Raw genomic sequence first — 19,451 nt, 5'->3', positions numbered from 1 at the left:
GGGTGGGGCAGGGAACCTGGAACGTCCCCCTTTCCTGGGCACCACCCTGTTATACCCAGGGGGCCAAATCACCCCCTTTGCAAATCATTGGGCTAAGAGAATGCAGAGCCTCACTGGTCACGATTCCATCCTTGAGGAGAGGATGGACATGAGTGGCTGAGGTGAAACTGGCAAGGGATTTAAGAGACCAGGAAACAAATTCAGTATTGGGGCCAGCAGACCTGTTACAGCAGTCTGGCCCTCAGGTCCTCTCTGTCCTTCAACATTCCACCAGCTCTGAAAACATCATCTAGTCCTGTTTGCATTGGGCACATGGAGGAAGATAACGCATGGAATATAGAGTTTATTTTCATTCCTTTGCAGAGCTCACCTGGATCAAGTCTGACCAAGGAATGGATGGAAGGTCAGCGATGTGGTATGTGTTTGGGCTTGATTTTGACAAGGGTGGTCTAGAGAAGTGCCTGGATGGAGTTGGATGGTGGGTGGAGTTGTATAAGCCCCGGCCACAGACCTTACCCGTGAGGGCCACAATTGTCCGGTGTCCTGGCCACCTGCCCTCCTGTCTGCAGAGGTCAGCTTGTCATCTTTTATTACAGTACAGCCCTTTTCCTCCTTGTGGGCTTACACAAAGAAAAATAATCCCCCCCTTGCCTGCCTGTAAGGAAGTATTGTGAGGAATGGTGAGGTCCCAGCCCTAAAACACTTGGAATTCATTTGATAAAAGATCCTGCCCTTATTTTTCTACCTATAGTTTTCTGTAAGAAAGGAAAGGTTGTGTTTTCTGCTCCTATGAAGGAAAAATAGAAACTAAGACTCCTTTCACATCACAGTTTTGTTCTGATTCAAGGGCACCTCCTGAGCCGCCAGCCAAGCCCCATGAAAAGGCTTTGTTAGATTATTTAAGCGATCAGAGTTCATAAAGGTCATCATTTCTTTCCTGCTGAGTCTGCGGACAGTATCTTTTCTCAGCTTCTGAGAGACTGGGGAAACCGAAGGAAATTTTCATCTTGTTTCAACCCTCACTCCTTTTCCCCTGACTTAATGAATATAGTCACCAGAAGGTTATGTTATGGTCTATTAAAAGTGTAATTATTAAATTCATGGCAAAGTATCATATCAAAATTTAGAGAACAAGAATCATAACTGAAAGTTAGTTCTTTTCTTCAGGATCACAAGGCTGCGGCCCTACCACCCACCTCCTGATCTTTCTCCTGAACAAAGGTGGCCACAAATTACCACCACAAGCAACTGAGCCACAGCTTGAACACAGCCCCACCCATTCTCACTGAAATGTGAATGCAGACTCTTTCTTTTAAATAGTAAAATCCAATTGATAAATGTAGAAGAGGTGGCAGAAATTTAAAAATCACCATGTGGCAAACATCACAGTAAAATAATTAGCAAGAATAAATGCTAAGACCTCCCTGGTGGTGCAAGGGGTTAGGACGCAACCTATGAAGCTGTCCACAGCCACTGTAGCATGACTTCTATCCACAACTGGCCAGGGAGCTACCCACATGGCATGGCAGACCTCTCCTGTCTTGCCTGCTGCTCCCCTCAGCAGTGTATTTCAGTCAATCGGCCTGTTCTGCTTCCCACTCTGTCTCTGGTGAATCCTCTCACCACCCCCCCACACCTCTGGCCTGTACCCCAGTTCTTGTATGCATAAATAAATAAATCTTTTTTTAAAAAAAGAATAAATGCTAAAGTTAGTAGGCAGAAATAAGAAGAGAAAGGTATTTGGAAGTTCTCAACAAATTGGTCAATTAAGTTTTAACAATACGGTGGGTGTATTAGAATAATCCAGATAACTGAGGACAGTAGGTACAATAAAATTATTGTGCAACTAGCAAATGGACAAACTTGTTAGTGTTCCTGTATAGGAAAATGGACCCCTCTACCCCTCTGAAGTTCTAGGGGAGTTTCCCAAGGAGATATAATATTTTCCAAAAGAACTTCAGCTACAGAAGAGTTAGTAGCCTGTTTACAAGGGAAATTCACCGTGCAGTGACAAGAACCCCAGACCGCGAGCAAAGCATGTTAATGTCCATGGATGGGGGTGCTCCCTGAAACCAAATTGCCAGATATTGAACGACTACAAGACAATTTTAAGTGTCATGAACTCTGAGAACAGGCGCCCCTGTGTTTTTTGCATAAACGGGATGAGTAAGGTAGGCACTTTCTGCTGCCTCACTAATATTTCCCCACCAATCTTGATCTATGAATGTATTATTTTATTAATCATTAAAGACACGTACAGTGGTTAGGAGTGGAAATTTGAGAGTCTCCGGTAGGGTTGAGTTCTAATATGGTCCAAACCAGGACTTTCTTTTATTACCACATCAACATTATCGAATTTCCAATCAGTTTTTCTTCTTCTGGGGCCATTTTGGGCCCTGCTGACCAGTTCTCCTAGGTTATCAACTGAAGAAATGTGTACCAGAACCATGACAGACGTTTGGCTGCTTTTGGTTTCTTAAGAAACGCATTCTTCACAGACATTTCAGCAAGTTGAATTCCTTTAGTTTCCAGAGTCAATTTTAGAATGCCTGGGAACCTTAATCATAGCTAAGGCAGCCAGTGAAATGATAGCATCCAACAATTCCTGAATATAAAAGTGATTGTTAATTTTGAATCCATGGGATATAAGGAAACCATGTTGCTTCCACAACATTTCATAATCATTAGCTAGTCCAAAAGTAAATCCACCATCAATGCAAATGTTAATGATTTTGTCCCTGGCTGGGGTACAAGCCCACATGAGCACATGTAAGTTGACTTGTTGGGCTACAGTGTCCAAAGGCAAAGGAGCCACTTCAATGACATGAAAGGGGGTGGACATTGCCCTCCCAGCTGAACATTCACCATCACCTTCCGATTCTGAACCATCAGTCAACTATGACATGTGGAAGCTACTCAGTTTCTTGAGGTTCATCATGGGGCTGAAAAGATGCTCCATCTGTCAGAGGATCATGAGGAACTAGGAGAGTAGCTGTGTGAGGTTTTTAGAAGCACTTCTGGTGCTTAAGGGACAAAGTGGTTCAAAAGGAATCCCACAATTTCCTCCGTCAACTTAACCACAATAGCAGCGGCAACCACAACAGACTAATATTCTAGGGCACATACAGTAGGGCTAAACCTTCACTGACCAAATTAATAGAGACAGTTGTCTTTATGCCTTGGATCTTGTTGTTAACTAGAATACCTGTGGGTCAGTGGAGGTCCCCATATCTTGGGGTGAGTACCGCAAGAGTATTTTCTCCCTTTTCACATATGAAAATGGAAATAACGCTCCTGATATTTGAGCTGTCCAAAAGGAGCATGGCTTATTACATTCCCCATTAAAGCTGCAGAGGTCTCTTTTAGGGTATTAATTAATTCTGGGAAGAGGTTTAAAGGGACATATTTGAATCTCGATGGAAGATGTACTACGAATTTTGCCAACATCACATAAGGAAAAGGGAATTTGATTCAGCAGGTCAATATATCAGACATAAGGGCAAAAAAAGGAAGTTAAAGTTTCATTTAAATCACCTGCTTGACTATCTTGAGCTTTACTGTCAATTAATAATTTCGCCCTTTAGGAAAAAGTGATCCAGAATGATGTCTTTCTAAGAACTCTTGAGTTATCAGTTAACACGGGTCTAGGAACTAACAAGAAAAAGATGGGTTTCTCTCCAGGGATGTAAACAATTGGGAATAGGTAGGTTCAGAAACAGAAATTTTTTTCTTTAAAGAAATCCCCTCTATTGAACTGCCTTAATACTTCAAGGTAGATGCTGTTTATAGCCATGGCTTCTAAGCACCGATATATTACCCTAATTGCAATAAGAACAGAGAGATTTACTCCCAATCTGGAAAGTTGTCTCCCCAAGCCAATTAAGAGGAAAGATTTGGGCTGGGCCTCCCTGGTGGCGCAAGGGGTTAAGTCACAACCTATGAAGCTATCCGCAGCCACTGCAGCACAAGGGAGCTACCCACATGGTGCAGCAGACCTCTCCTGCCTCGCCGGCTGCTCCCTTCAGCAGTATATTTCAGTAGATCTGCCTGTTCTGTTCCCCACTCTGTCTCTGGTGAATCTTCTCACCCCCCACACCTCTGGCCTGTACCCCAGTTCTTGCATGCATAAATAAATAAATCTTTAAAAACAAAAAAAGAGGAAAGAGTGGGAAAAACCCAATAGAGTCTGCATGTCCCAGAATGGAAATTAACAGGATATTGGAAAACCTGGTCGGGAAACTGCACATATTTAGATTCTTTAAGTTGTGGCAAGCTGTATTCCAACGTCCTGGCTTCGTACAGTAATGGCCAAAGCTAAGAGGCTTTTGGGTCTATATAAAATCCTTCCTTTGGCATGGCTGAAGATAAAGGACCTTTGTCATTTTCTTTTGGTTGGCTAATTGAAAATATGGGAGCTCTATTTTGGAAACTAAATCTGAAGTAGACATGGCTTCCCATTGTACCCCAGTTCTTCTAACTAAAAGGGAAAGCTCTTGGCTCAGTCATTAACAAACAGAATTAAAGGCCACCTTGTAGATTCAGCATCAAAGGGTAAGCCAGAATTTTATTTGAAAACAATTTGAAGCAATTATAATAATCCTGAACAGACCCATCAAGCTTTATGTACAAGCCTGGCTTTTTTTCCTACTCAATAAGCTTAGGAAAAACCATGGGAAAGTCTTGCTGAAGTTCTCTGCAAGTTTCCCAGCCTCTTGCCAAAAGCTAGGTTTATCTAAATCTTTTTCAGGATTTTCCAATCTGGTAAGTTTCATACAATGTTTGACTGGATCCTTACCAACAAGCATGGGAATTAATTAAAATAGGTCAGAAAAACCAGGCTTGTGAGTCTGTGGGCTGATGTTATATTCTTCAGCAAACCTATGAGTGTCCTCAGTTGCTCCTTAACTATGGCCTGCAGTTGGGCCTTAGTTCAGGGAAGAAATCTGAAGTTTATCTGGATCCTTATTAGGTTTAACTTGAAAAGGGCAGGCTGCCATGAGTTCAGAGGATGAAGGCTCAGAAAGATCCTTGGCCTAAAGGGTTAGATTAGCAGAAGAAATAGATTCGTAGTCTGAGGCCCTGAAAGGGAGGTAGGCAGGTCAGAAAGGGAAGACAATGAAGGCATGGGCAGTGGAGCCTCAGCTCATCCAGAGACAAGAAGGAGGTGCAGACACAAGGAGGGGTGCAGAGACAAGGAGGGGTGCAGAGACAAGGAGGGACAGAGGGAGAGAAGAAGGTGGTAACAGATATGAGTAGGAGCACACAATTGCTGTCTTCATTCAGCCACAAAGAAGGTGGGGAAGAGAGAGAGAGTTGGAAGCCATTTTCCTTTTCTTTTTCTTTAATCATTTGGTTGGTCTCATTTATTTAAAATTTTTTAGGTGTAGGGCCTCCCTGGGGGCACAGGGATTAAATTCTCAGCACTATTAAGCTATTGCCAGCCACTGTGACCTAGTTCAGTCCCTAGCCAGGGAGCTACCCACATGGCGCAGCAGACCTCTCCTGTCTCCCCACTGCCCCCCTCAGCAGTGTACTTCAGCAGATCCACCTGTTCTGCTCCCCACTCTGTCTCTGGTGAATCCTCTCATTCCCTGCACCTCTGGCCTATACTCCAGCTCTTTTATTCATAAATAAATAAATCTTAAAAAAAAAATAGCTTTATTTAGATAGGTGGTCAGTGATCTGAGGATGGAGGGCATATCGCCCTGAAGAGACCATTTTGCCACTGATCTGAGAGAACGGAGGGCACAGCACCCTGAAAAGGCTGTGGTAACATCTCACTGCTGGCTGCTTTATAGGGAGTTAAAGAAAAAAAGTTAGTCACTAGTGAATCAGTTGATCAGAACAGTCTGTTAGAGCTCATGTTCATGCGGTCTGCCATGTTCAACCTCCAGAGTTTGTTATCAGCTGCCAGACTTTGCTGTCCTTGGTGCATCCTGGCCTACTTGGGGAACTTCTGAGGGCCTCACTGTCTGGCACGCATTCAGGCATCCTCAAGGTCGGGATCTCAGTTCAAAGAAAGAGTATAATAATATGATAAATAATATAGTATTAGTCATATAGTATGGACACGAGCCTGGAGCCCCGTGTGTTTTTACAGATTCCTGGCCTGGACACAGTGCCCTGACCTTCCTCCACAGCCCTCCATCAGCACATTTTTAAAAAGATTTATTTATTTATGCATCCAAGAACTGGGGTACAGGCCAGAGGTGTGGGGGTGTGTGTGAGAAGATTCACCAGAGACAGAGTGGGGAACAGAACAGGCAGATCTACTGAAATACACTGCTGAGGGGAGCAGCAGGCAAGGCAGGAGAGGTCTGCTGCACCATGTGGGTTAGGTCCCTGGCCGGGGATCGAACTCATGCTGCAGTGGCTGCAGATAGCTTCATAGTGCTGCATCTTAACCCCTTGTGCCACCAGGGAGGCCCCCCTATCAGTACATTTTCAATGTAGGTTCTTTCCTTCTCTCTCAGCTCTCTGGAATCTGCCTAATCCCTTTCTTGTGACTCCCCACCAGAAGACACCTTAGATTTTTTACAGGCTTTGGGCCTCAGCAGCCCCATTTTGGGCCAAGCTTGTCTGGCTGGTTAATGACCCATGACATGGTATTACACTAATTCTATTAAGCATTCATGTTCAGAGTATGAGTCCTTTGCCATTGCGCATGCAGATGGCCAGACCTCCTTTTATTTTATTTATTTTTTTTTAAAGATTTACTTATTTATGCATATAAGAACTGGAGTACAGGCCAGTGGTATGGGGGGTGGTGAGAGGATTCACCAGAGACAGAGTGGGGAGCAGAACAGGCAGATTGACTGAAATACACTGCTGAGGGGAGCAGCGGGCAAGACAGGAGAGGTCTGCTGCGCCATGTGGGTAGCTCCCTGGCTGGCTGGGGACAGACCTCCTTTTAAAGCATGCACCATTTAACAGTTTGGGGGTCTTCAAGTACCCCTTAGTCACATACTAACAAACCTTTTTATTAAACCCTTTTCATTTCATTTGGGGTTTTGTTTTTTGTTCTCAAGTTTGTAGGTGAGGACTCACAAACTGGGCTACTATTTCTCTGGCTTAGGTGTAAGAGAACAAGGGCCATGTGCCAAACTGAAAACAATGGTTCTATTATTGTGGAATAAGAAAACAGACATTAGGAAATAACTAGCAGACACTTCTATAGGTCACAAATCTTATCACACCCCTATTTTAGTCTGTGCAAAAGTCAGAGGGATCTAGATTAAAAAGAGTAGATTATTGTATGCTTAATCAGATGGTAACTCTAATTACAGCTGCTGTTCTAGATAGAATTGTTTCCTAGAGAAAATCAATACAGAATCTTATACATAATATACAGTAATTCAGCTGGCAATTGCTTATCAGGGAAAAATGAACTATTTGGGTGTATGTGTCACACTTAGGGATATAACTGAATGTGTTGATGGGAAGTCCTCTTGTGGGCAAAAATTTGAGCAGTGAATATGATCATCACCCACTTGGCCTTGAAGGCATGGCCTGAGAAAACCCTGTCCTTCTTATCTTCTGTCTCTCTCTTACTCACTCTGTGTCTCTCTCCCTTCATCCATTCATCCATCTATGTAATCTACCTTAGCTAAAATCTTAGCCAGATGATAGAATTAACGGGTGAATGATATGTAACAAGTCATAGGGAAGTGATGTGTGAAGAGCTATTTGGCATAGTCCCAGAGTGAAAGTTTGTCCCATGTGAATGCTCCACTGGAAATCCTTCACTGCTGAGGGTGTTTTCAAACTAGGTATTCTCACTCCACGGCAGCAATTTGCTCAGCTACTCTGCCTGCTCAATGAGTTCACAAAGTGACAGAGACGCAAAGATGGAGACCGCGCCGAAACTCAGCACCAGAGTTCCCCTCACCAAGCTAACTTGGCTGCTGAGTATGGAGCTTACCTATCACAGCAGCAACCAGTCCTGAGACCTCAATATGGTGGCATGTCTCAGGTATGCAAAGCCTCCCCAGATACCTCATGGCATGCAAAGACTTGAACATCCCTGTCATAGCTAGCACAGCAATTTGTTCTCAGCGGAACAGACATGTCTTAGATTTGGATTTGATTTCCTATGCACCATACTTTGCCAGCCCTACCATCTATGAGACTCACTAAATGCCTTATTCGAGGTCATGGATTCCAATGCAGTTGATTCTGACCACAAAACTAATGGATAGCAAAAGAAGCAATACGATGAATTGATGTCCTTTGTAGTTAATTTTTTTATTGAGGTATCATCGATTTAGCTTTGCATTCACTGGTGTTATCAAGTACTTCATCACCACATTGCTGCTGACCTTAAAAAGCAGTCTATTGAAAACTCAGTACTTATATCCACTGGGAGATACCTTACCTGGTTCTGTAGCACTTAACCATGTGCATGAGTGTGGGGGCTGCAAATTCCCTTCATCAGTTTCACTAGATTAGGTCTAGTTGGCCCAGGATCCTGACTTCCTCACTACACACTTTCTGCTAGTTTCACCCTCAATCATATTTTTTTTTCTTCACACCCGATAGCTTTGCTTCCTCCAGGAAGGACACCCTTCACCTATATTGAAGTAAGGGGTGCACTACATCTCACCATCCCCATGCTAGAATTGCTGCTGCTTCTAGTCTCCAGAACTATAAAAGGATGACTGGCTGTTAAATGTGATTTTGTTTGTGGTACTTTATTTTAGCAGCCCTGGGGAACCTATATAGTCATATTCATTCATTCATTTCAGTAGTGTTTACTGAGCACCAACCACATACAAAGCACACTTAAAGACATCGGGGATACAGAAATAAACAAAATAAGTAGGATCTTTGCTCTTAGGAAGTTTCTATCTTACTAGTGAAAGACAGACTTAATCGAGTAACTGAACATCCCAATAATCGGAACTATAAAATAAATACAATTAACTCATAGGATAGGGTCCCTCCTTATAAGGATACTAGTTGTTGGCTTTAAGGTTCACCCTAGTCAAGTATGACTTTATCTTAATTCAATCACATCTGTAAAAAACACTATTTCCAAATAAGGTCACATTCACAGGTGAGGGTGGTGATATTTAAACTTCAGATCTTGTAGGGGGGCCACAATTTAACCCACAATAGATCAAAACTGAATGCGATGGATCTCTGTAGAGACTAGAGTTAAGCTGAGACCCAAGTGGGAAGCCATGCTACGTAATTCTACTGTGGAATTACCTGTAGAATTACCTGTAGATACCAAGGTCTAATAGCTCTTGTAAACAAACAAATCCAGCATAAATGATTGCATTTTCATTGGTAAAATGAGTATCTTATAATTGGCACACTGGGTGCTAGACATGAACATTGTTGGATCAGCAGCATTCAAGATAAATGCACAAGCTAAAATATGTTAGACATTATCATGGAAGCGATACCCTACACTCCTCTTCCTGTGGAGTGAATCCTCACGCATGGTTCTAAATGCTTCTGTGTGTCCAGCCATGATTTCAGAGAATTTTGATTACCAACGGGTTAACTAAATCTTACCTCTAAATTGCTGTATCTGTCTCAAGCCAACCTCCCAGTTAAGGGGTAGTTGAGAACACAGACATGCACACAGAGCTGGGACTACATGGAGCTTCCAGATGAGGTTATGTGAACTGTTTTTATGTTTGCTTGTTCATAAATGTTTGCCTAATGAGTGACTTTGTTAGTGGCAGAATTCTATTCTGAAACCAGAATTCTATCTGAATTCTATCATTAAAATTCAGTAGCAAGGTTGTAGGGGAGCAATTTGTCTTCCTCTATTTCTTAACTTTTGACAGCTATAAAGTCTACCAAAAGGAATGTGTTAGCTGTGTACAACCAAAGAGCCTTGGTCAGTTCTTAATACTGTAAGAACAGTGAAGGGAAGCCATGGACAGTTGCTGACGTGTCTCGTGGCGTAGGAGATCTTCATAGGCTCTCATTCCAGCCTCTATTATGAAGTCTCCTACTTAAGGCTGATTCTGGCCATTTCTGTCTTCACTCTGGATCTTCACTTTCTGCTTGTTACTGACCCCTTTGGTAGATGCCATGTGTTGTACCATCTGCCTCTTTTTCTAGAACAGTTTCCTTCTAAATGCTGCCTCCTGGCACATTATTGGCTGCAGATGCTGCTGTTGAAATCAAGTTCCATGCAGCTAGAATGCTCAGCCCAGGCCCCAGGAATGCAGTCTGTGAAAAGTGCACCGACTTCTCTTTTCTGCTTATATCATTCAGACAATATTTTACAGAATCATAGGAAACCTTTAAGCCAGTTCCTATCCTAGTCGTCACATTTCCTAAATTGGCAATCAGCATATTATGACACATTCACCAACGTACATTTCAAATTGATTTGAGAAAAGCAAGAGGGAAGGATTTGCAATTGCAGGCATCAAAATCTTGCTGAGGAGAAGCAAGGAGTAGCTGTGCTTGAATCTGAATAGTTACATTTTAGTCTGTACCAAGCACTCACTCTGGAGCTACAAGACTCTATATTTGTTTTGGAGTTCACCCACGTGGAAGTTAGAACCAAATGGAGTCAGGATACCAGCAAAGAAGCTATTCCAAAAAGATTGACTTTGTTTTTCCCTTTGAAACTTCAGAGGTAAGGATGATTTAGCAAAAGCATTTTGATGAAAGAGGACTTTATCTTTGGCAACAGTGATCAGGATTAATTCACTTACAAACTTAAATTGTGTCCTCCATAAAGTATCAGAAGAAAGCCAACCATTCAAAGAAGACACAGGATATGAAGAAGATGTGGGATGTGAAGCAGAAACCACATTACTAAGATGGAAGCCAAACCCTCTTGCAGGTTCTGTGAACTGTGAACTCTGCTACACTGGAAAGCAACCTGAGTGGACCCATCTCACTCAAGGGGCCAACAGGAGGTCTTTAGACTGGAGATGGTCTTTCTTGTTTCCTTCTGTTGACTGGAAAAAGCTGTCTCTCTGCCATCGTAGCCCCTTCGGGTATTTCAAAGACCTGCCTTCCAAATCATCTTATGGGTCTGCCTTTCTCCAGCCTCTTTCTGGTGAAATCATGGACAGCTCTGGAAGTGTCAAGACTCTACAAGAAAGTGATAACCGAGAAACTAAAAGCTGGAACAAATAACATTTGTTTAGTTGGGAATTTGAGATAATAACCTGGGAAGCACAGACTGAATAAGTCTTTGAACTGTGTCCCAAGTTGCCTGCGGGAGGGGAAAGCTTTCAGACACAAAGACAAGGCAGGCTCCTTCCCACTCAGGTCTGCTCTGCAAATTAGACTAAAAGTCTAGTTACAATTGGTGCTAAGATATGCAAATTAGGGGGAGTGAGTCAAGCAGTGATTGGCTGCAATTTCAATCCTGGGTGATGTGCAGGTGGGGGTGTGGGTCAGCTTTATTTCTGTTCTTTTCAGGACTTGGACTTGTCTGTGCAGGCTGTGCTCCTGGAGCTGGCTTTTCAGCAACCTACCAACTCTGTCGGTTACCCTAACTGGGACGGCTCAAATTTGTTTTTTGTCAAAGGCAATGTGAGGAGAGTGTAGAGGGTATGAAGAGACTCACATTTTGCCTGGGGAATAGTGGAAGAATTTATGGATATCATTGCTTGCCGTAAGGTTTTCAGAGAGAGGAAGCAGCTACATGGGGTCCCACCTGAGAACTGAGTCTTGTCCTGGGATGTCCAAAATGGGTCGGTAGGGGGCTGATGGACTTCAGTGAAGAGAATCGGTGACCACTGGTCTGGAGCTAGAGCAGTGAGGGGCGAAGGCCATCCCTTAGTTTGTGATGTGGGCACTACGTGGGGAAGTTCATGCTCCTGGGAGCAGGGTGCAGGTGCACAAACTTTGGTTGAGGTGGGGGTGGTGGGGTGCAGCATGTCAGGGGGCAATGCAGCTGGTACCCCAGTCCAGCTATTAGTGTGAGGTCAAAGGTGTGGTTGCTGGCCTCATCCTTAAGCACTACCTTTGAATAGGTAATCAGCAACACCTGCACTTCATAGACAACCTCACTGCCCAGTTAAAGAACAAAGAAAACTTCCAGAGCGAGAGCTTTGACAAGCTGTCGGTTAAGGAGACCAGCTGGTCCCTCCCTGAGCTTGCCTGAGAAGACCCTTATTCCTCCCCCTTTATATGCCCTTTCAAATCGAGACTCAGAGAAAGGTTGGTTCTGCTGTGTTCCTCATGGTATTGAAACCTCCCTTGCAGAAACCTGGGGTTCCATCTTTGGCTTTCTAAGCAACCAGCAAACACTCCTATTCGGATAAATAACATTAGCACCTCTGCCTGCTCCGAGGAGGTGGCACTGACCTGGAAAATAAATCTGCAATACTCCAAAGCACCAGGCAACCACCTCTGAGTGAGTCCTGGCAGGGGGCCGAATGCATTAATGGGAGGGTGGTCACCCCATCCCGACTGAGGTTTTCCCGGAATTACTGTCCAGGATGTCAAGTTTCTGGCAAGAGGCAAGACTTCAAACAACACCCCTGAGAGACATGTGGTGCTAGCAGCTGAGCCCTTAACCACAGAGCCAAGAGCCCTCACCAGCACCCATGCTGCTGCCCAGGAATACCTGTTGAAATCTGGAAGGGTTAGGGTTCTGCTGATGTTATGAATAGGGACTAGGTCAGGGACGGTTCCAGTTCCCAGGTCTCCATGACTTAACTTGATCCCCCAGTCAATGTGGCTGGAAAATCAGCTTCCCTGCGAAGGAGGCTCTGGGTTTTCCCCGCGCCCTTTGGCTGTCTTAGTTTCATTATCTGTCTGGACACTGGTGCCTCAGCTTTGTGTCAACAGCGACACCAGCTTTTTTAGAAAGAGCCAGTCTGGAAAGTATAAGAACACAAGATCCCAAAGTTGGTGCTGGCCTGGACACTTGACTGTCCCTAAACTCCACATCACCTATAAGAATCCCAACTGTGGGGAAGAGAACATGGGTCACATGATAGAAGCAATAGCTGTCATTTCTTTGGGACTTTACTGTTCACACTGTCAGGCAATACTGGACATTCCCACAGCTGTTGTAGGCCTGTCAAACTCCTGAGCTGATTTTCTACTGCTAAGTTGGAGGTCCTTCTTGACAAATCTCATTCTGGCTTCTGTTTTCTTTTGATTGCTGAGCTGATTTCCTACTAGCTGAGATTCTATTGCAGTCATCTTTGACACTGCTTCTCTCTTAATTCAGTCAAGCAAGTTTAGTAAATCCTCTATTCACATCCTCAATAAGGTCTTGGAAATTCATCTAAGCAAAATGATGAAACACAAAAGCAGGTCCCTAAATAACGTGTCCTCTCTCTCTCATTCAGTGTAGTTGAGGTTGTTTTTCTCTCATCAACTTTGAATGAAATGATGTTCTTCCAGAACCTGGTGTCATCTGTTTCTTGGTAAGTCTTCGGACATCTTTGCAAATCTTTCATCTAACTCATTTCTCATGCCCTGGTTACCACTGTGCTTTGAAACTTTGCAGTTGAGTTTAACTTACAGTCTACGAACTATGTCAGGGGTTAGAGAGAAAAGGAATTACAATATTTAGTCCTTGTGGTCAGTTTGAGCAACAAGAAAAAATGAGGCAACCAGCACTGTTTCGGTAAGATAAACTCTTATGTTGCCTGGAAAGTTTTCGCTTTGGCTCAGTATGGCTTTATTTTCCTGTCATCAGTACTTGGATGAGATGCTGCCTGTTATCCTCAAAGTTTTCCTCGGGAAGAACTTGCCAAAACCAACCAATCAACCAAGACAATATATCTCACTTATTTTACCTCAGGTATTGATCTAAGAGCTTTACAATAACGAGCTCATGTTAAAAATATAGCTCCCACACTTTGCCATCATGACTACAATTCTTCCCATTTTACACAAGAGGAAATTGATGCACAGAACTCACAGAACTTACGCAAACTCTTCCAAACCTTTTTTTTTTTTTTTTTGTGGGATCCTCGCTGGTGGCCAGGGATCAAACTGGCGCTTCAGAGGCTGTGGGCATCCTCACAACCCAGCGCTCAACCTCTGCGCCACCAGGGAAGGCCCTCTCCCAAACTTTTATGACAGTAAGTGGCAAAATAGTACTCAGATCTTGGTGGATTCCTCACGCCACAGGCTCTTAATCCCGACAGCAATGACTTTTGAACTCATTGAACAAGAACTCAAAGTAAGGAATTTTGCACTGTGACCCAGTATTATCTCTTTTCAGATAATGAAACTGAAGCATAGAAGGTTTAATGAAATTTCTCTAGGAAAGGACAAAGCTAGAATTTGAACACAGAAATCAGGTTTCAGAATCTGTGATGTAGCGTACTATGTCACACACTTTGGGCTTAATAGATACTTTTTTAGATTTATTTTATTTATTTATGCATAAAAGAGCTGGGGTATAGGCCAAAGGTACAGCGGGAGGTGAGAGGATTCACCAGAACAGAATGGGGAGCAGAACAGGCAGATCTACTGAAATACACTGCTGAGGGGAGCAGCAGGCGAGACAATAGAGGTCTGCTGCTCCATGTGGGTCAGCTCCCTGGCTGGGGATAGAACTCATGTTGTAGTGGCTGCCCATACTTTCATAGTGTTGAGACTTAACCCATTGCGCCACCAGGGAGGCCCAATTTAATAGATATTTTTAATGCCCATCCTAAACTGGATGGTAGAATATTTGCCTTAGCTTTGCCATTCAAAGTTTTTGAGGATGGGAAACAATCAACTTCATCCCTAAAATCGCCACGAAGGCAGTTTGGCATCATGGCGACAACATGACAGGCATGCTCTGTTCCACCAGGTTTACTTTTCTCCTTGTTGAACCACCTCTGAGAATTCTAACACAACAAACCAATAAATACGCTTTTCCATAATTGTTGAGTTTCTAAATTTTGAGTTACTGAGTAACATGTAAACACAACATCGTAGGCAAACCGACATTGAGAAATGAAGCTATTGTCAAAGTTTGATTAGTAGCTTTCACAAAATTATCTTATGGGATCGTAAAGCAATTTATAAGGTACTGGGTGCATGCTGGGTCCAGAAATAGGTATTTGGGGCAGCTTTTTAAGCTAATTGGCAAATGGCTCAAACTATTACATGTTCCTGGTTCTATTTTCTCCCATTTCTGGCTCTGAACATAAAGTTGCTTGGTTGCATTGCTTTAAGAAGAAAATATGCTGACACTTCTGCTCCCCATTCTGTTCTGGTGAATCCTCTCACCTCCCGCTGTACCTTTGGCCTATACCCCAGCTCTTTTATGCATAAATAAATAAAATAAATCTAAAAAAGTATCTATTAAGCCCAAAGTGTGTGACATAGTACCTGTATTATTTGTCCAAATGATTAAACGAGTACCCTGTACTTTTAAAACTAAATGACACAGATGCCCTACCTACTCACCCCAAAGGCTAATATTTAACATCATTATTGATCCTGCCATTACAAGGTTTGAGTTATGTAAGTAGCCTGTGCATTGGCTTCACCAAATGGAAACTGGGTACATGAGGACCACCTGTGCGATACTAATTAAAAACTGAGTAGATACAAAACCAGGAGAGAATAAAGACTTTCTTTCTTAAATAAGAAAAACTTGGGCTTTCATAATCCATTTTAGACTTCTCTGTTAATCATTTATTACTTAATGATAATTCCAGGTCTCAGAGATCAAAGGGGTGCATAATGGGTCAAATGAATTCACCTCTTTCTTGTCCCTCCAAGTATCACAGTGCTTTAAGGTGACAGGTCCAGGGAGGGAACAAATCCCTGACACTCATACCTGGAGTGACAGGGGAAGCTCATAAAAAAGATAAACATGCTAAGGACCAAAGGTTGAAAGAGACAGAAAGAACCAGAAAAATTTATATGAATTATAGCCATGACCTGGCACCAGATACTATATGACACACTTCATCATGTCAGTGTTCAAATACAGGCGCACCCCGTATGTCTCCATAAAACTCTTGAGCACACACAAGCCCCATTGCCAGACCATCCCAGTGTGTGCTTGTTTTCCTGGACAATCTAGACTGACATCTCCCCTACCTGCTACAGCATTTAAGAAACTTGGGGTCTCCCTCAAGCTCATAGACATGTAGAACGATGTAATTTATAATACATAGACTTGTGTTTGTCTGGACTGGATACAGATTGACGCAGCCTTTGGTACCACATGGTAGTATTAAAAAAAGCAGACTCCCAAGATAGGAATCTGAGACTGGTAATCACACTGGACTGGATACAGTGGCATCTCATGACCGATAAAAAACAGGACATGGGTAGCCTATGACATGCAGTGACAGAGCAGGCATTTAAATGGCTTCTGTGATTGTTGAGGATGAAGAGCTTTTTCAAGACAAAGCTTTGAGACACAAAGTGGCTGTTGCATTTAAGATTTATATTGGGAATGATGATGCCAAGATTATGAAGTTGGAGGTCTACTGACAGCTCCATGGAGCCGTGAGGAGAAAATGACAAACTCACGGCACTAAAGACTTAGCTTGGAGCCTCCCTGGTGGCATAAGGGGTTAAGCACTGCACTACGAAGCAATCCTCAGCCTCTGCAGCACGAGTTCAATCCCCGGCCGGCCACATGGGAGCAACCTACATGGTGCAGCAGACCTCTTCTGACTGGTCCACTGCTCCATGCAGCAGTATATTTCAGTCACTCTGCCTGTTCTGTTCCCCACTCTGTCTCTGGTGGACTCTTTCACCCCCGCATCTCTGGCCTGTACCCCAACTCTTGCATGCATAAATAAATAAACCTTTTTTTAAAAAAAAAAGACTCAGCTTAATGCAGTCAGAGAACTTGAGAACATCTGGTCCTAAAGATTCACTGGTCAGCTGTGGCCACAGGACTGAGGTACACCCACATTTGAATAGTCTGAGCTGCAGAATTGTAAGTTGATTTAGCTGCCTCTCTAGTTTTTTTGGTGTCAACCTTTAGGCATTAATTGAGAAGAGTTGGGACTCAGAACTGGGAAAGGTACATTTGAACAAGTGTAACAATTTTGTTTTCTTTGTTTTTACTTTAATAGTTAAAACATTTTTTAAAAATGGTATCATTTTGTATTGCGCTAACATTGGTTTACACACTGTGTATGACTTAGGAGTACAGGTCACACCTCTTCACATGTATGAAATGTAATAATCCTAAGGCACCAAGGGTCCCTGGCAAGTGGAATCACTGTCCTCCCTCGTCTGAAGACACCCCAGTGGGTTGGAAAGCTGATCTATAGAATGAGGTACACGATCCATGCCTGTGATTAAAATATTTCTCCCACATCAGACACGGGTCTGGGAATCCAAGTGGTGGAAGTTGGACTAGCTCCCTCCCTATTATAACAAAAATTTGCTTTCTGTTTCTGCATGTTCTATGTCTGCAGATTTCAGGATCTTCCTTCCTTCCCAGGAGACAGCACCAGAGATTCCAGGTGAAATGGCTTTGGAGGCTTCTCCTATTGCAGAACCAATACACAAAATCAGAGGTAAATTACTAAAGCAATTCATTCCAGTTCTCAAAGGATGGAGGGCGGTAACTACACAGGGGGACAGGGAAGACTACACTACGGAAACCTTCTCTTGACCTCAGCCTTGCTCCTCTGGGAAAGGTGAGTCAGGACTTTTGCTGTATTTTCTTTTGGAAAAGCGTGGCCATAAATTTCTGGGCAAGCTGCCTCCGCTAAAGTTAGTGTTCGCCCTTGGCGAGGCTTGTAGTAGAGTCTGTTTTCTCCATTTGGGGTCTCGGAGGCACCTTGCTTTACCCAACATGCTCTACCCAACTCAACCCAGCTTGACCTTGACATGCTTCCTGTCACCTCCAGGGCTAGTTCTTAATTCCTCTGATCTGCTTCCCCAAAGAGCTCCCCTGAGCAACTTTTAATCTAATCTGAGTTCTCCAAAAACTGTCCCTACGCAGCGCCAACTCTCCTAGAGACAACTGGTATAAAGGCCAAAGGGGACTTCAATTAATTCCACGTTCTGGGCTTATCGCTGAAATCAAAACTTCTTTTCCATAGGGAAATTGGAAGCTCTTCTATTATGAATGAGAACAGAAGAGGCTTGTTAACCACATCAGTTCTTAATTACCTGTTCTTTGTTTTATATCTTGGCAAAGTTTCCTGACCTGAACAAGAGAAAAAAAAAAGACATCTTTGCACAAAGAAAGAAAGAAATATGTGCTAGCTAGGACTCTTCGATTGTTTGCTACATATTTGGTTTTTAAAGCTGGCTTTCTTGGGCATGGAATCTGGGTTTGTGGGTCTCTTTGGATTGAACTGGATCAACTCAGAATCAGGAACTACTGAGATGTGGAAGTGATTTAAGTGGGCCGAACGGGAAACCTACAACTCAGTTTTCTTCCTGCTACATGGTCTTTTCACTGCAACCTATCGATCACCTGAGCCAGGCTTTCTGGAGAGCTTCCACACATTTGTTTGTTCTTTTTCAATTGTGGTAAAATACACATATTTGCCATTTTGACTATCTTTATTTTCACTAGACAAAGACTTTTAATGTTTTTGCTTTTTTTTTTAGTTTACATCATTATTTGTGTTTCAGCGGAATAGGATCACCCCCTGCCTCTCATAAAAGTATCCAGCTAACCACTGGGTGTGCAACCACCACCATCAGCAGCACCTCCAGAATTCTTCATCTTGCAAAACTGAAACTCTTCCCCCATTCATCAAAAGCTCCTGCTCCATCAGCTCCAGGGACCATCCCCCTACCTTTTATCGTAGAATCTCACCTCATAGAAGGGCAATTCTGCAATATGTGTCCTTTTGTGACTGATTTCTTTTCATTCACATGCCGGCCTCAGGCTTCATGGCCAAAAAGGAGTCTTCACATACTGTGAGATATTCCCTCTGACTTTCTGAGTTTTTCCCATAAGGTATCCACCCTGCTCTTGAAGATGCCAAAACCTCAAATGAATGAATTCGTCCGTTCAACACATAATCCTCCTTTCATGTCAACTCATCAGAAAATGCTGCTTTATGGAGCGAGGGGAAGGGAGTCTGACATGAAAACACTGGCATTTAAAGAATAATGGATGTAAAGACTCAGCTATGACACAGTCCTTTCAGTGAAACTTAAGAATCACATCTGGGCCTCCCTGGGGTTAAGTGCTGCACTATGAAGCAATCCACAGCCTCTGCAACATGAGTCTGATGCCCTGCCGGCTAGGGAGCAACCCATATGGCAAAGTAGACCTCTCCTGACTCGCCCGCTGCTCCCCTCAGCAGTGTGTTTTGGTCAGTCTGCCTGTTCTGTTCCCCACTCTGTCTCTGGTGAATCCTCTCACCCCCCACACCTCTGGCCTGTGCCCCAGCTCTTGTATGCATAAATAAATAAATCTTTAAAAAAATAAAGAAAGATAAAGGCTGCATGAACTCACTCCCACGAGGGAGCAGAGAACAGACTGGTGGATGCCAGAGGAGAGATGAGTGGCAGCAGCAGTGCTTCAAAAGGTACAAACTTTCTGTTGTAAACTCAGTCAGCCA

At 43.3% G+C, this 19,451-nt stretch overlaps 2 long non-coding RNA genes across 2 annotated transcripts in view; one reads left to right on the top strand and one right to left on the bottom strand.

Moving 5' to 3' along the window:
• Window positions 1-292: 292 nt before the first annotated feature.
• Window positions 293-18,538, top strand: LOC129146847 (uncharacterized). Its single transcript, XR_008554124.1, has 3 exons — window positions 293-415; window positions 17,337-17,438; window positions 18,511-18,538. It is a non-coding gene; the product is annotated as an uncharacterized LOC129146847 (long non-coding RNA).
• The window catches only part of LOC129146845 (uncharacterized), a 32,083-nt gene continuing 30,681 nt past the window's right edge, over window positions 18,050-19,451 (bottom strand). The window contains exon 4 of the long non-coding RNA XR_008554122.1: window positions 18,050-18,076. This is a non-coding gene — a long non-coding RNA (uncharacterized LOC129146845). The remainder of the gene's footprint in view (window positions 18,077-19,451) is intronic.

This window comes from Talpa occidentalis, unplaced genomic scaffold, assembly GCF_014898055.3.
Source record: "Talpa occidentalis isolate TD23 unplaced genomic scaffold, MPIMG_talOcc4v2.1 talOcc4.5, whole genome shotgun sequence".
NCBI classification, from domain to species: Eukaryota; Metazoa; Chordata; class Mammalia; order Eulipotyphla; family Talpidae; genus Talpa; species Talpa occidentalis.
Note: the sequence above shows the minus strand (reverse complement) of the source record. Positions and strands in the feature narration are given on the sequence as shown.